The sequence below is a fragment of the Mesoplodon densirostris genome, chromosome 9, assembly GCF_025265405.1.
Source record: "Mesoplodon densirostris isolate mMesDen1 chromosome 9, mMesDen1 primary haplotype, whole genome shotgun sequence".
NCBI classification, from domain to species: domain Eukaryota; kingdom Metazoa; phylum Chordata; class Mammalia; order Artiodactyla; family Ziphiidae; genus Mesoplodon; species Mesoplodon densirostris.
In genome coordinates this window covers 59,138,399-59,155,709 of record NC_082669.1, presented here as the reverse complement: position 1 = coordinate 59,155,709, position 17,311 = coordinate 59,138,399, and the positions used below count along the sequence as shown (strand labels likewise).

At 39.2% G+C, this 17,311-nt stretch overlaps 1 protein-coding gene across 3 annotated transcripts in view; it reads left to right on the top strand.

The window, feature by feature from the left end:
* CDK14 (cyclin dependent kinase 14) overlaps nucleotides 1–17,311 on the top strand; it is a 614,965-nt gene that overhangs the window by 30,188 nt on the left and 567,466 nt on the right. The window contains exon 1 of one of the 3 annotated variants that reach the window (XM_060108928.1): nucleotides 649–752. The exons of 1 other annotated variant lie outside the window; for it this stretch is intronic. The gene's annotated coding sequence lies outside the window, so the exon portion shown is untranslated. Of the gene's footprint in view, nucleotides 1–648; nucleotides 753–17,311 lie in introns of those variants that run through there. One more of the 3 variants, XM_060108927.1, reaches the window with a different exon arrangement.

Sequence of the window (17,311 nt, the reverse complement as noted above, 5' to 3'; positions counted from 1 at the left end):
AGCAGGGTGCTGGTGCCCAGCTGCCTGACGTCATAAACCTGCAGTCCTGTCCAGACTCCAACACCTCTTGGTTGTGTGATACTTAACCTCTCCATGTATCTTGAAATGGGGGGATACTAATAATACCTACCTCATAGGGTTGTTAGGGTCACATGAGTTTCAATACATGAATGGCTCACAGTAAATTTCCTATCAGAAGTTAGTCATTCTTAAGTGGGATAAGGTAAGGAAGTACTTGGTGCCTCTATTAAGCTCTCAATATGTTAGTTTCTTTTTCTCCCATATAGGTGTGTTGAGGTTAAGCCTAATGAAAGGAATTTAAAAACCACTGGAATACAGTGTTTTAATATTTGCATCAGACTCTGTTTATGTAGTTATTGGCCTCTTATACCTTGGACACATATTTTTTTGAATGTGATATTTTTGTACTACTAAACCCTTAAAATATTGTGTTATATCATGTCTAGGAAATTCATTGTAAGCCTTTCAAAGAGAGAAGGCTTTGTGATAAAAGCCAGCTGCCCAGACATTTCCACCCTCCTCCCCCATCCCCCAGCCGACTGCACAAGCAGCATGTTGGCAGGGATCCAGATTTCCTAAGTGATGGGATTGTTCCCGAGACAGGAATGAGAGGAATCTGCCCAGATTGGAGATGGTTTCAGCTCCTTTGCTTGTTTCATATTCGTAGCCTTGTCCCTGAACTAACCGACCAGCACCGTTTTCCAGTTGTTGGGGATGCTGTTTTAACGCAGGTATGTAAGGTCTTCGTGTTAAAAAAAGTAAGTTTTGGATCTACCTTTTAAGCTCATGGAAGTTTTTCTGTTTTTCTTTGTACAACGGAAGAACAAGTGTGAGTCCACTTCCGTTTATAGTGTCATCTCTGCAAACCAACATGGTCAGCCCCTGGCTGTGCTCCACATGTAGCACCTTTCTTGATCTGACTCAAGTACTGAGATTGTGGTTTTACCTTCCCCATGTAGGGGTGGGAAAGTTTAGTGATTTGCGTGGCTCAGGCCAGGAAATTATTGGCTCTTGTCAATGGAATTTGTTTATCTTTTCCACTCCTCTGCATTCCTAGACTCTGAGAGAACTCATCATCACTGGGATTGCGCTTCAGTTTGTATGAACTCCTCCCCTTTCTCTATTTTTATTAAATATTAATACTTTATTTTTATTAAATATTATTTTTATTTCTCTCTTTTTTGGATGTAAATCCAGGGACCTCCCCCCGCCATTTCAGAAAGGGCTCTCTTGCTCAGCAGTTGTTAAAATAAAAAGATCTGCTGAACACTTTCTGTCCCTTTTAAATTTGGCTACCTCCTAAATACATGTTTTCTGCAGTTATCTCCATACTTTTTTTTAAACTTAAGGTCAATGCATGTGTAAATCTTAGGTGCTTCTAGACCTGTACTATCCAGTGGAACTATAATACAAGCCACATTAAAATTTACTAGAAAATGAAAAATTTTTAGTAGTCACATTAAAAATGTAAAAGGAATAGGTAACTTTAATTTTATGTTATTTAACCCAATATATTAAAGTATTATAATTTGGACATGTAATCAGTATAAAAATTATTATTGTGTTATTTAACTTTTTTGGGGAGTAAGTTTTAAAAATCCACTTATGTATTTTATACTTGCAGCATGTTTCAGTTTGGACTAGCCACATTTCAGGTGGTTAGTAGCCATATGTGACTAGCAGCTAACTTATTGGTTAGCAGAGATCTACACTTAAACTTTTCTTTTGTCTTGAAAAAGCACTGCACTGTACTGGCAATTATTTTCCCAACCAATTGGCTTAGAAAAGAGGCATGAGTCTGTGCCTCATGTCTTTGCCAGTAATTAACATGTATCTAGAGAGATTTTCTTTGTTAGAAAAACCAGTTGTGGGGTAAAATATCCTAAAACATGAATTAAAATGTAGCATGTGTCAACCTACCTAAACAGTTGGTTGACTTGTTGACGGCTAGTGATAAAAATTGCTTTGTCTTATGGCAAGACTTAGCAGTCCTAACAAGACTCAGCATTTAGCACACTCCCTGGATGCGCTCTCTTGCACGGAAGCTGGGGAACTCTGTTTCATGCTACTGAAGTCTAGTGCAAAGCTGTGAATGTTGTTTGTGATTGACCATGCCCCCCACTACTTTTCAAGGTCATCAAGTTTAAAAGGTCAAAGATGTTTGATCCTTAGGATGCCAGCTCATCTGCTTTATATTTCATCCTGTGCCCTTGTTTTTCCAGGATCCTTCAGTTACCTTCTTTGAGAAAAATGGTTCTCGAGTGTTAAAGATCATTTTTGAATCTTCAGTGTAGATGGGTACGGCTAATTTTCAGCCATTGGAGGGTCAATATCTATTCTAGGACAGTGTTTCTCAAACTTTAATGTGGATGTGAATCACCTGGGGGTCTTGTTAACAGATTTTGATGCAGTAGGTCTGAGGTGGGGCCTGAGATTTTGCATTTCTCAAAAATTTTCTGGTGATGCTGATTTTGCTGGTCCACAGACCACAGTTGGAGCAGCAAGGATTTTGTGCTATGGTCACAAAAATGCCAATCTTTGATAAGTTTTTACTAGCCTGCAACAAAAAGAGAAAAATAATAATATGTAGTGAGTGAGGCTTTCCACTACACTAAAAGTGTTCTTGTTTTATCCACTTTTTAAAATTCAGAAATAATTTTCCTGCCTTCTTGTTACCACGGTGATTGTAAATGGTAGTTCTTATTTTTTAAAAAATGATCTTTCATGGCAAAATCAAAAAGCTGACAACCCTATTTATGTCTCCAAGTTAATAGAATACTTCCACTGATCCACAAACTTCTGAAGTCAGATGCCACCCCACCATCTAAATTATTAGTTTATTAATTTTCTTTCATAGTACTTAGACTGTTTTGTATTGACATAATTACTTGGGTTTTTTTGAAAAATAAATTTATTTATTTAATTAATTATTTTATTTTTGGCTGCGTTGGGTCTTCGTTGCTGCGTGCGGGCTTTCTCTAGCTGTGGCGAGCTGGGGCTACTCTTCATTGCGGTGCACGGGCTCCTCATTGTGCTGGCTTCTCTTGTTGTGGAGCATGGACTCTAGGCATGTGGGCTTCAGTAGTTGTGGCACACGGGCTCAGTAGTTGTGGCTCATGGGCTCTAGAACACAGGCTTAGTAGTTGTGGCGCATGGGCTTAGTTGCTCCGCGGCATGTGGGATCTTCCTGGACCAGGGCTTGAACTCGTGTCCCCTGCATTGGCAGGTGGATTCTTAACCACTGCGCCACCAGGGAAGCCCTTGGGTGTTGTTTAATGTCACTTTCTCCACTATGCTCTAAGCTCTGTTTTTTTCACCACTTTGTCCCTAGTGCCTCGCACTGGGTCTGGTGCCTGTTAGTCCCCAGCCAGTACTTTTCGAACAGCTTTATTCAGTGGGTCTCAGTGGGAGGGGTACTGCTTCCTCAAGTAGTGTTTTGGAAATTGGTGGGAACTGACTTCAGTTGTCCAAAAGAATGGAGTGTGCTATTGGTGTTTGGTGGGTGGAGGACCAGAGGTGCTAGACATTCTGTAGTATACAGAACAATACCAAACAAGTGAAAGCTTATCCTGTGCATCCTGCAAAATCTTAGAATATCCCTATTGGAGGTTCGGTTGGTGAAATATCTGTCTATAATTATCTGAGCCAAAAACCTAACCCCATTTAACATACAAAAAATTTTTTTGACCTAGTTTTAATATATTCTGAAATTTTCAGAAATGTAACTGCTGAATACTTCAAAAGTTGTACTTTGATTTATTGGTAACTTTTCAAAGACATGTCCACCATTTTGGCAAATCCCTTCACCTGTAGCAGTGCTCCTTGTGGTATTTGAATTGTACCAGTACACATTGTGGGCAATATATGATTATGAATACATCCCCCCAAACACACTTTGCCTTTATTTTAAAATATCCAATAAAAAGTGTTGAACAGTCCGGTGAATGAATTTTACTTTTTTTTAATTCAAATTTACTCATTAAATATAGTTGCAAGTATCTTACATCATTAAATAATTTAGTGTAGTCATGCCTATTTGCATCTTAAAATATGTATACACATAATTTACACATATGAAAGATGGTAAAAACTACTCCTCTTTATTTGCCTTTATACTACAGTTTTCTCTCTTTCTCTGTGTGTACTGTGTCTATGGATTCCAAAGGTTGCTATCAAAATGTGGCTCTGGTCTGGTAGGGTCAAAAATCCCTGTTCTTATGGGAACATCATGGAATCAAGGATTCTTACATTCTGGCTTTGGCTTATTTCTCCAAGCTGCTCATTTAACATCTCTGAATTCACTAGATGCTGTGCATCATACAAGTTGTGGTAAATGATTTGTGAATTACTGAACATGTGGTAAAATGCCCTAGCTTACTTGGTGACTTCTTGCCTGGAGCTCCTCAGAAAGGCAGAGTGCCTACCTGAGACCCACTGTTTTGTTTCCCTTGCTGTTTTAGTTTGGGAAGACAGACCACCTTGGAGAAAGGGATTAGCAAAATGCTGAGGTGTGAAGGGGTGGAGAGTGCTGGTAGTGGTGGTAGGGGGGCAGTTTTATGAATTAAAGTTCAAGTATGTCAAGTGAATAAAAGTAGGATATGTTTTATCTTTCCAGGAAGAATTTAAGATTCTTAGACCAGGGTCTGCTATTGTAAGAATTTTTGACAATTATACATTTGTCTACTCCAGAGTGATTAACAACGGAATCCATGAAGACTCATGGTCTGGGGAGGCTTGTGTGTCTTGTTCAGTGCTTGGGTTGCATGGGCCACCGGGCACAAAGGCCAAAGTTGGGGAGGGGAGGAGTACACAGCATACACTTGGTGCCAGGAAGGGCTCCTGGGACTGAATTGGAGAAAGATGGCAGCAGGTTCCACAGCAGAAAACCCCTTTAAGCACAGATAATTGGAGTAGGCTTAGATCTGGCTAGAATGTTGCTCATTAATTGGAACTAGAAAGATATAGGAGGCTCAAGGATGATTGGCACTGGAAAAAGTTTACTGAAGGTGAATCCACTTACAATGAAGAACAACATTTCATGATTACTATGCATATAAGGCTTGATTGGGATTTGGGCTTTTAGGAAATTAACTGATAATCATAAGAATAAGTTCATTCTAGTTTTTATTTGCAACTAGTTAGAAAAAAATGTGCTAATAATTAGAAAAAAAAGAAACGAATTAAGGTTTTTGGGAATAATCATTTCTGAAATTGTATAACATATATGCTACCTTTTGTTTACGTATAATCATAAAGAGGGTCCTATTTATTTATTTATATTTTTCCAGGGGATTAAAAAATTTGATATTGGGAATTCCCTGGCAGTCCACTGGTTAGGACTCCGAGCTTCCACTGGCAGGGGCCCGGGTTCGATCCCTGGTCGGGGAACTAAGATCCTGCAAGCCGCGTGGTGTGGCCAATAAAAAAAAGAGTTGATAGTCATTTCATTCCTTTTTAAAGCATCTGTAAACTTGTAGATTTAAAAATCTTTGTTAATTTTAAAGAGGATCTCGAGATCCTCATTTTCTGTGGTCTTGTGTGTGACAAGCAGTTTTCCAAAGTTACTTTAATTAATCTCATGAAAGATTGTCTATTAGGCAAGATTTGTAGTTGATTTGTTTGAATTTTTGTGTCGCTGCAGGAAAGGTGGATGGGGAGGAATATGACCGTGGAACTGATTTTATGAGTCATCCGTTCCCCAGAGGATAGTTCTGCATTATGATGACCTAAGTTTGGGGATGGATATTTGGATCACACATCCCCTTATGATCCTCGCATTCTTTGTATATTTCATGTTGCCAGTTAGGTGATAGAATCAAGGGCTGAAGTGTGTTTATCTTGCATATGTTTATCATAGAGTATTATGCAAGGAGAGTTATTATTAAATACTTGTTGAATGGAATTGTTTTGAATATCATGAATTTATATTCTTCTTTGACTTCATATTTGCAGTTTCTCTCAGTTGCCCAAGGTTGCCATGATAAAATTCAGCCTGACACCTTTTTTGTGTTACACTTTATAAGGTAACATTTTCATCTAAAATTTGGATCATGACTGTTAAATGTTTGCCTCAAAGAGAACAGTTTGTTCTTTGAAATTAATAATAATAATAAAAAAAAACCCCACACTGGATAGCATCTGTGTAGGGATCTTTCCCCTTAATATTATAAGCAATTATGAATCGTGACCAACGAGAGGCCTTGTAAATTATGAATATTCTGAAAACAATTAGGCATATTCTCCTGCTGCAAAGATAACACCAGAGTTAATGGAAGCGCCATATGCCTGGGGGAGATGTCATCAAGACAAACATGTAGTTTGTCAAAGTGACGTTTAGACGAGTGTAAGCAATATTAATCTACTCATAAGCTCTTGTCAACTTAAGCCTGATTTTAAAAGTAGCTATTTTAGGCTTATTATATGTTGCTGTCTAGTGTAGCAACTGATTTGAAGCCATCAAACTTTAGAGTAAAAGAAAATTACATAAAATTAATCAGCATTTGGATCTTTTCTTACCAACTGCTTAACATAAACCTTCTTGATTATTTGAATTATCTTGACTGCTTTGACCCATCGTATTTTATTAAGGAATACTGGAGAAAGTAAACTGCGTTCTCCACCTAAGGTACCACTTCTGTCCTGTATAGAAAGAGGTGTTAGCAAAGAGAGACTTTGTGTATATAATAAGTATTTATTATGCATAATCATCCGAAGGAGCACAAAACCCTCTAATGCAGCTGTCTCCCAACTGGGTTAAGTGTACACTTACGAAAAGACTTTCCAAGAGGTATGTAGGCCTGGATAAAACTATCCAGGTAATCTCTTTCCAGATCCTTAACTTCTGATGTATTCTTTTGGGAAACTCCTCTCCCTGAAAACACACCCATGGTCTGGGCATGATGCAGAATCTTCTTTCTCACCTTTTCTTCTACTATAGCCTTCTATTTTACAAAAAACACTCTCCTCCATCTCTAATCTTACTATTGGAATATTGATCTAAGATTTTCAAAGCCCTGATCATCAAACAAAGGACCAGTTCATAGTTTTGATGTCAGGTGAATCTTAATGCCTTTTAATTTTCCCCAATCCCATTCACCTTATTAAGCAATGCATTACCAATGAAATTTATTCCTTATACTTAGTAAGTATTTATCATGGTAAATATTATGCTTACTGTGTCCTATTAATAATTATACAATAATTATAAGTAATTATAATAAAACCACAAAAAATATAAAAATAATTATAATAACTGAATCCAGAAGAAAAACATTAAAGCTTAGAGTTTTGTGGTCACAGGGGATCAAAGGCATTTAAAAATTTTTAAAGTATATATGAAACTCTTTGTTGCAGAGAAGTACAATAGAGAATTAATAAATCAGAAGACTTTCAAGCATAAATATGTTAGTATGAAATTCTGAGGGAAAAGAGGAATGAAATATCGTTTCAGAGAGAAAAGAGTATGATGTAAAATTTCCTAGTCCTTATTCATGTATGTTTTATATGGATTATGGTGGGAATGAAATCTCAATGATTTTTAGGCAGCCCACAGAATGGGAGAAAGTTTTCGCACATGATATGTCTGATAAGGGGCGAGTATCCAGAAAATATAAAGAACTATTACAACTCAATGATAAAAAGACAAATAATTGTATTAAAAATTGTCAAAGGATCTGAGTAGACATTTCTCCAAAGGAGATATACAAATGGTCAATAAACATATAAAAAGATACTCAACATCTTTAGCTATCAGAGAATTGCAAGTAAAAATCACAGTGAGAGTCCACCTTACACCTACTGTGATGACTAGAATAAAAACTACAGATAATTACAAGTGTTGGCGAAGACGTGTGATTCAGCTGCTTTTGAAAACAGTCTGTAGTTCCTCAAATTGTTAAACATAAAAGTTATGGTATGGTCCAGTAATTCCACTCCTCAGTATATACTCAAAAGAAATGGAAACATGTCCACACACAAACATCTATACAAATGTTCACAGCAGCATTGTTCATAATAGCTAAGAAATGAGAACAATCCAAATGTCCGTCAACTGATTGGATAAATAAAAAGTGATATATCTGTACAATGGAATGTTATTTGTTAATAAAAAGAAGTGAAGTACTGATAGATGCTAAAACATGAATGAACTTTGATAACATTATGCTAAAAGAAAGAAGCCAGTCACAAAGGACTACATATTGTATGTTTCCACTTATACAAAATTTCCAAAATAGGTAAACCTGTAGATACAGGAAGTAGATTAATGGTTGCCTAGGCCTGGATAAGAGAGTGATGGGAGGATTGGGGGCTGACAGCTAGGGAGTGTGGGGTTTCTTTTTGAGGCAATGAAAATGTTCTAAAATTTATTATGTTGATGTTTGCACAACTTTGTGAATGTATTTGGAGTTGTATATTTTAAATTAGTAATTTGTATGGCATATGAATTATAACTCAATAGAGCTGCTTAAACAATAATGTAATAGTTCTATTTTTAAAATGTCAATGGTTGCAGTATGCCAGAAATGACATACTTTGTATCCTTTACATAAATTTATGGTGAACTGTTCCAGATGTAACCTTAGACACTGAAAAGAAAAAGCCCCATATTTCTGCAGTCTTACATTATCAGTTTTTTTGTTGCATAATATTTCATTGAGTTGATGAAGGATACTTTGCTCATTCTCCTCTTATGTAAGGATTTTCTCATATTTTGATATTTTAAATAATGAAAATTTCTGTACGAGTTTTTTTTTTTTTTTTTTTCCCCTGTTGGCTGTTTCCCTTGGATAAAATTCTAGCTGACTCTCAGGAATGAATAGATTGCTGAGACTTTAAATAAGTAGTGCCATGTTATTTTTCTGAAGAGTTGAACAATTTTTAACATTTAAAATAAAATTTTACTCTTTTGTTAAGTACAGTGTCCCCTACCATAGTCAAAGTTGCTTTAAATGGTATTTCTTTGACTAAATAGTTTTTAAACTTGGGTTTGTTTCCTGCGGTTACCTCATGAATGATGGGCATTTTTATTTTTAAAATTAATTATTTAAAAAAATAAATTTATTCTCTAGTTGCGGTGAGCAGGGGCTACTCTTCATTGCAGTGCGTGGGCTCTCATTGTGGTGGCTTCTTCTGCTGTGGAGCATGGGCTCTATGCATGCAGGCTTCAGTAGTTGTGGCCCATGGGCTTAGTTGCTCTGCAGCATGTGGTATCTTCCTGGACCAGGGATCGAACCTATGTCCCCTGCATTGACAGGCAGATTCTTAACCACTGCGCCACCAGGGGGGGTCCCTAAAATGAATTCTATTTATTTATTTATTTGGCCACACGGCACAGCATGTGGGATCTTAGTTCCCCACCAGGGATTGAACCCACGCCCCTGCATTGGAAGCACAGAGTCTTTACCACTGGATTGCCTGGGAAGTCCCAGATGTACATTTTTATTTATTCAATGAACATTTACTGAATACCCACTCTCTATCAGGCCTTGTGCCAGATACTAGAGGTACAAAGATGAGAAAGACTTATTTAGCCCGTGCACTCAAAATATTCCACATCTCATGAGGAGATAATTAATTACGGTAGGTAAAATGAGTGCTTCAATTAAAATATAAAAAGGTGTTTGAGGAGGAACCTGGGGGATGTGGCCAGTATAGGAGCGAGGTTATATATATGTGCAGCTTGAAAGATGAACCAGTCTTTGCCTGGAGGAATGATGAGGGGCAAAGGGAGGGCATCCTAAGGAGAGTGTGAATTATAGACACGGCCATCAAATACTGTGGTGCCGACAAGGAGTTCCCAGAGGTTCCCTCTGGCTGAAGAGTTGTTGGCTCCTTGGTGTTTCCTCTTTGTTCATTAGTACATGCAGTTGTTTTTGTTTTTAATATGCTTCCATTCTTTGTATTCCTTTCAAATGTTAATATTAGTGATTGTCGTGCTTAAGGCAAACATTTTATTTTAGTCTGTTCTTTGACTTTTAATTTTAGTTACTTTTCATTTTTACATTCTCATCACATAGGATTATGATTACTTGTTTTGATGTACACCATATGGAAATTTCTTAATTCATAAAATTATGGATTTGGCTGACCCAGCAGCTACAACAGCAGCAAAATCTTGTTTCTGAAATTGTTTTCCCCAGTAGGTGATGAGAAGAGTTGTAAAATGTATGTGGAGCTCATGTTTCCCACACCCAACTCTTTCCATGTCTGATCCCTTTATGATAAACAGCCTGACATTCTTCTTTTTTAAAAAAAAGTTTTAATTTTATTGGTGTATAGTTGATTTAATGTACAACTGAATCACTTTGCTGTACAGCCTGATATTCTTCTGATGGCTGAGTCAGGAAGCCAGAGGATACTTTCTCTCTCTCTCTTTTTTCTTCTGTCTTCTCAAGGTCGAGTGGCTTCATTTATTTGACCCAGAGAGTCAAACCAACAACCTTACTCTGTATGGGTCTGTGGCAACAGTAAAGGGACAAACTTGTTCACGCCTCAACAGCCTGAGATTTTTATTTTTTCAGCAATGTAGTAGATGCTAAGGAGTGAAAGAATAGAAATCAAATGGAAGGGGGACTGCTATGGATTGAATTGTGTCCTCCCTAAATTCCTAAATTGAAGCCTCACCTCCAATGTGACTGTATTTGTAGATGGAACCTTCATGGAAGTAATTAAGGTTAAATGAGGGCATAAGGGTAGGCCTTGATCTTGTAGGATTGGTGTCCTTATAGAGACACCAGAGAGCTTGTTCTCTCTACCATGTGAGGACACAGTGAGAAGGTACAAGCCAGGAAGGGAGCCCACACCAGAAACTGAACCCTGCCTGATCTTGATCTTGGACTTTCCAGCCTCCAGAACTCTGAGACAATAAACTTTTGTTGTTTAGGCCACCCAGTCTTTGGTATTTTCTTCTGGCAGTCCAAGCAGTCTAAAACAGGAATGATGATAATAGTCAAAACAATTATTGATTGATTAATATATTTTAGTTTTTGATTTCCTTACAGCAAAGTATGAGTTAAGTCATATCTTTATTTCCATTTTACAGGTGGGGAATCTGATGACTAAATGACTTGTCTCAGGTCTCAATGCTGGGAAGGGAATCTGCGGATCCCTGTTGAGCTTAAGTCCAATTTGAGGAAACAGCTCTATAATTCATTTACATATGTTAAGGGGAAAAAAGACCCAACAATAACCACACATAGATTACAAAGTGTTTCCTGTTCAAATCTTGGGAAACTTACCTCCTCTGCTTGATGGATGCACATTTAATGTTCAAATTTCTGAGAAATTCTTCAGTGAGAAACTGGTTTTAACCTTACCCTCATGTCTCTTAGATCACTTCCTAGGGGCACCCCCAGTGATTCAATGTGGAGGAACATTCTATGGGCACCCATTTGGGCAGTGCAGCCCAGAGTGGTCATCAGATTCCTGCAGTGGTCACCAAAGGCCTGTTTAATTTCTAATGTACCTAAATGATGATCATAGACACATTACAACTTACTGAATTTAAACATATAATGAGACTAAAAGTTCATGTTACTTTGAAAAATTCAGGACTTCCCTGGTGGCGCAGTGGTTGAGAGTCTTCCTGCTGATGCAGGGGACACGGGTTCGAGCCCTGGTCTGGGAGGATCCCGCATGCCGCGGAGCGACTGGGCCCATGAGCCACAACTACTGAGCCTGCGCGTCTGGAGCCTGTGCTCCGCAACGAGAGAGGCCATGATAGTGAGAGGCCTGCGCATCGCGATGAAGAGTGGCCCCTGCTTGCCACAGTTAGAGAAAGCCCTCGCACAGAAATGAAGACCCAACACAGTGAAAATTAATTAATTAATTAATTTAAAAAATAAAAAATAAAAAGAGTGCAATGATAAAATGTATAATTTAAAAAAAGAGAAAAATTCAGTTGAATTTAGCTTTTATTTTTGCATAAAGATTAGCCAAAACCCACAAGGAACATAGTTATGAACTTTAGAGATCCTAATTCTAAGAAAAGAAAGTAGATACCTTTATAAAAATGAGCTCCTTTGATTTTAGTGAGCACCTGCATGGGCTAGGCATTTTGTAGGAAAGGATGAGGGTCCCGATCTTATGGAATTTACATTGTACAGAGATGTGGTGATTAGGGGTTACATGTGTCCTTTTTAACATGTTTATATACATATCGACAAATTATTATAGTTGGAAAGTTCTCTACTTATTACGACTTTGGGCACTTGGCCTTTTCTGGATAAATAAGTCTTCAGTTCAGGTATTAGTGTTTTGATTATAGAAACTAACTTTGGGCCTATGCTTGGTTGACAGTTTATCATCTACAACCAAAACTTATTTCTAATTATTAAAAGAATGATTTTTCTTTAAACCTTAAAATGATTAAAAATCTCCAGAGAGACTGGTTAAAACTGGTTCTACACCTTTCCCCCCTCTTTTTCTGTAACTCAAAAGTTTTTAAAATTCTAGACATTTGTCAGGTTTGAATTGAAAAAGAATCTGAACATCTGGGTGAAGGCCTTGGTAAAGTTGTTTTTGGGAGGGTTCAGTCTAGTCTCACGATAGCATTGCTTAAATAAGTTTTTAGGAAACTCTGGGTATTTTCCTCCTTTTTAAATAGGTCATAACATAGGTCATATTTGATAACATTTAAATGAATGTTTTTAGACAGTTACAATTTATTTGTCACGAGTTGAACAAAAGTGCCTCACCTGTTAGCAAATACAAGCCCATTCTAAGACACGAAGGTCTCATCTTTAACATATTGGCCCAAAGAGAAAAAGAATATTCTTTTTGAATGCAGTTTCCCTTCTGTGTCACACACTCTGAGAATAATTAACCGCCACTTACTAGACTTCTTTTAAGCAGATCACTGATCTGGGAAGTGCTCACTTCGTCTCAGGAAGGGTTTGGTCAATGGAGAAGAAAATCACGGCTGACATTTATGGGTAGAGGCAGTCGGCGGGGGCAGCCAGCTTTTTAACAGCAGTTGTGTGCTCTGGATGACTCCCACCGGTTGGTAAAATGAATGCTGACTCCTTTTTATTTCTTTAACCTTGCCACTCTTTGCCTAAACATTCAAAGAAAGGCAATTTTATCACATTTCATGATTTACAAAGCTTAGGGCAGGAAGATGTTCATCTCATGGGTCCCTCCAGTCATTGAGTTAGTGGTTTGCATTATGATGGCTAGAGAGCTCTCATTCCCCAATTAGTGAGAGGCACACTGACAGTGCGAAGGACCTTTCTTCTCTGAGATGATTTTTAACGGTTGAATGTGCATGTGAGTGTCTTAAGCCCAAAGCCAGAGCCTGGCTACTTCGATGAACTGCATTTTAAATTACTTGGAAAGTAGCTATAACGTAACCCTGTATCTTTTTCTTTTGTTCTTTTTTTCTGCATTAAGCTTCCCCCCCAACACTTTAAAAAAGTTAAAAATAGAGTGTACTCATGCATTACAAATGAGCATACAGCAAAGAGGTTTCCTTCTCCCAAGTCCCTAGTACCCCTTCCTAGTGGCAAATATGAACGGTATTTTAAAAACTCGTTGCAGAAGTTTTATACTAAGACGTATCTTATTTTTCTTTCTAACGATATATCTTGAGAATGTTTCATATCAGCCCATATATAGATAGAACTCATTCTGTTCATAGGTTGCATGCTATTCATTGCATAGTTGCACTAAAATTTATTTACCCATTTTTAAAATTGGTGACCATTTACGTCATTTATACGATTTTGTCCTTACACACAGAAATAGAATAGATAATTTCAACTGAAAAGTGCTGAGTCACACAGGCTAAGGGGAATTAAAATTTTAATATTGCCCAAATTGCCTTTCAAAGAGCTTGCATTGATTCACCCCCCACCCCCCATGTCTGTTTCTCTACCCTTTACCCTGATGTCTTTTCTGAAACTTGCAGATTTTTCCAATCTGGCACATGTAAGTTAATGCTTTACTAGTTCTTTCACATTTGCATTACTTTAATTATTAGTTAGTCTGAGCATCTTTTCTTTTTAAGTTTATAAGCCATTTTAATTCTTTTGTTTTTTTTCCTGTGAACTCCAGGCTACTTTCAATACTTAGTTATACCTGATGAGAATTACTGCACAGTTTTTTTTTTGTTTTTTTTTTTTGCGGTATGTGGGCCTCTCACTGTTGTGGCCTCTCCCGTTGCGGAGCACAGGCTCCGGACACGCAGGCTCAATGGTCATGGCTCACGGGCCAAGCCGCTCCGCGGCATGTGGGATCTTCCGAGACCGGGGCACGAACCCGTGTCCCCTGCATCGGCAGGCGGACTCTCAACCACTGCGCCACCAGGGAAGCCCTACTGCACAGTTTTGAGGGGCACACCCAGAGACTTGTGTCTTAGAACCTTCTTAGTGTGATTAGAAACCTTGCCGGTCATCTAGTCCCACCTTCCAGTTGGTATAGGAAGTAGTTTATAACCTTTGATCATCTGCTTGAATGCTTCCAGTATTAAAGGGGCTTAAAACCTTATGGTCATCTAATTCCTCTGTTGGCTTAGTTGACAGAAAATTCAAGATATGTTAAAAGACTAGTGTAGAGGGTGGGAGCAGCTGGACTCTTTAAATAAACCACATTAATGAAACTAGAAGATGCTTTCAGGCCCAATCAGGGGACTAGGAGCAATGCATGTGAAGCAAATCTTGTCCACTTGACTAAGGAATGAGAGAATATGACTAAGGAGAGCTCTTCTTTTAAAAACTTTTATTTATTTATTATTATTATTATTTTTTGACTGCGTTGGGTCTTTGTTGCTGCCCGCGGGCTTTCTCTAGTTTCTGCAAGCGAGGGCTACTCTTCATCGCGGTGCCCGGCCTTCTCACTGCGGTGGCTTCTCTTGTTGCGGAGCATGGGCTATAGGCATGTGGACTTCAGTAGTTGCAACACGCGGGCTCAGTAGTTGTGGCTTGCGGGCTCTATAGTGCAGGCTCACTAGTTGTGTCACACAGGCTTAGTTGCCCTGTGGCATGTGGGATCTTCCTGGACCAGGGGTCGAACCCATGTCCCTTGCATTGGCAGGCAGATCCTTTTTTTCTTTTAAATTTTATTTATTTTTTGGCCATGTTGGGTCTTCATTGCTGTATGTGGGCTTTCTCTAGTTGTGGCGAGTGGGGGCTACTCTTTGTTGCGGTGCACGGGCTTCTTATTGTGGTGGCTTCTCTTGTTGTGGAGCACGGGCTCTAGGCACATGAGCTTCAGTAGTTGCAGCATGTGGGCTCAGTAGTTGAGGCTTGTGAGCTCAGTAGTTATGGCTCGTGAGCTCTGTAGTTGTGGCGCATGGGCTTAGTTGCTCTGTAGCATGTGGGATCTTCCCAGACCAGGGCTTGAACCCGTGTCCCCTGCATTGGCAGGTGGATTCTTAACCACTGCACCACCAGGGAAGTCCCAAGGAGGGCTCTTTGAGAGTACGTTAGTCATCTATTGCTCCGTAATAGGTTGCCTCTGGTCTTAATGCCTTCAAACAACAACAAACATCTGTTATCTCACAGGGTTTCTGGGGGTCAGGAATTTGCAATCAACCTAGCTGGCTGGTGCTGGCTCTGGGTGTTTCAGAGATTGTAGTCAAGCTGTTGGAACTGTAGTCATCTGAAGGCTTGATTGGGCCTGGAGGGTGTGCTTGTACCATGGCTGTTGGCAGAAAGCCTCAGTTCCTTGCCACTTAAATGTCTTTGTAGAGCTACAGAGAAGGTTCTCACATTCTGGTGGCTGGCTTCTTCCAGAGTGAGTAATCAGAGAGAAAGCAAGATGGAAGCTACAGCGTCTTTTGACTTGGCTGGAAATCACACGTGGTTGTTTCTGTAATATCCTTGTGGTTACACAGGTCAGCCCTGTTTAGTATGGCAGGGGCCTCCACAAGTCTGAGCTCTAGGAGACTGGGGTCACTGGAAGCTTTCTCGGAGAGTGACTACTCCTGCTGGGCCCCAAAGATTCACATCTCTCTAACCTGCTAAAGCAAATACACTCGTTCCTGTCAGTGCCCCCAAATCTCATCCCAGTACAGAGGCCAACTCTTTGTATAGGAGAATTAGGAGACATGCATTTAAACAGATTTTGGAAATGCTAGGAGTCTATTAAGAATTTTTCTGTGTTGGAAGAAATTGTTGTATTTGGCCAGTGTTCTCAATTATAAATCTTTCTTTATGCTCTATCCTATGAAATTTCTGTCCCAAATAGATAGGAAATATTTACAGTCCTGACAGAGGAAAGGAGTTTTAGTGAAATATTTCAACTTACTTTTAATCAGAAAAGCTTCATGACATTCACTGGTTCTCAAGGTTAGGTTCCTGGAAAACCAATATTGGAGAATTTTCAGTCGAGGAACTTGAAACCTAATAGGGAAAATGTGGATATCAAACTGTGCCGGCTGTTTATTTGTGGTTTCAGCTTCAAGCCCACCATTTTCTGCTTTGTTCTGTGAGGCTGGGGCTGGAGCTCTGCGAAATCCATCTCCCAGAAGATTCCCTTGCCAGCTAGATTCCTGTTGGTTTCTGGCCGTAGAAGGCACTGGCAGAAGACTGAAATGTAGGAGCAAGGGGGAGAAAGGGCTGTGCTGTTTTCATCTCCTGTCAGCGTTTCTCCTGTGGTCGCTACAGCACTAGTCTGTAGTTTATTTAAGAATTTTTGGCATCAGGTCTGCCATGGCGCCAACCAAGGTCCAAGTATCAGTTATACTGTGTGTGTCCTGTTCTCCCCACCCTGCTTTGAGTCCTGTTATCAGTCCCTCCTTTGAGCGCCCAGGTCCTGGTAACCCCACATCTTCCCTTTTGTTTCTTCAGCCCTAAGGTTGTGGCTGCTTCTTGCAGTGACTAATGTCATGGTCATCTCTGTGTCCCCTTTTTACCTTTTTAGTCTTTCAATACCCATGTAATTTCTTCTATGAACTCTCTGACCTCTAAGATACCTAATGTTCTGGCGTTCTCACTGACGGCAACAGTCCCTCGGGTTGCTAGATACATCCTCCCTCACAGTTGTTGTGATCTGTTTGTAGTTATTTTCTTTCTTGCAAGGTCAGAGCTGGAGGCCGCTGTTTTTCTTCATCTGGTTCTTTGTCCCGATGTTTAGTGTTTTTCTGGTTTTTAGTGTTTATAGCTGTTGACTTCATTTTATGGATCTGCACGCAGGGGCAGGCCTCTGGGATCCTACTTTCCTTGTTTCCATAGTGGTCTTAGAGATGGGGATTATCAGGGATGCCTGAGTAGTTTTGTTTAATCTATTTAACCCCAGTACTTTTCTCTTACCCTCCCAATACACAGGAGTGTCCACTGAATAGCCTTGGCTC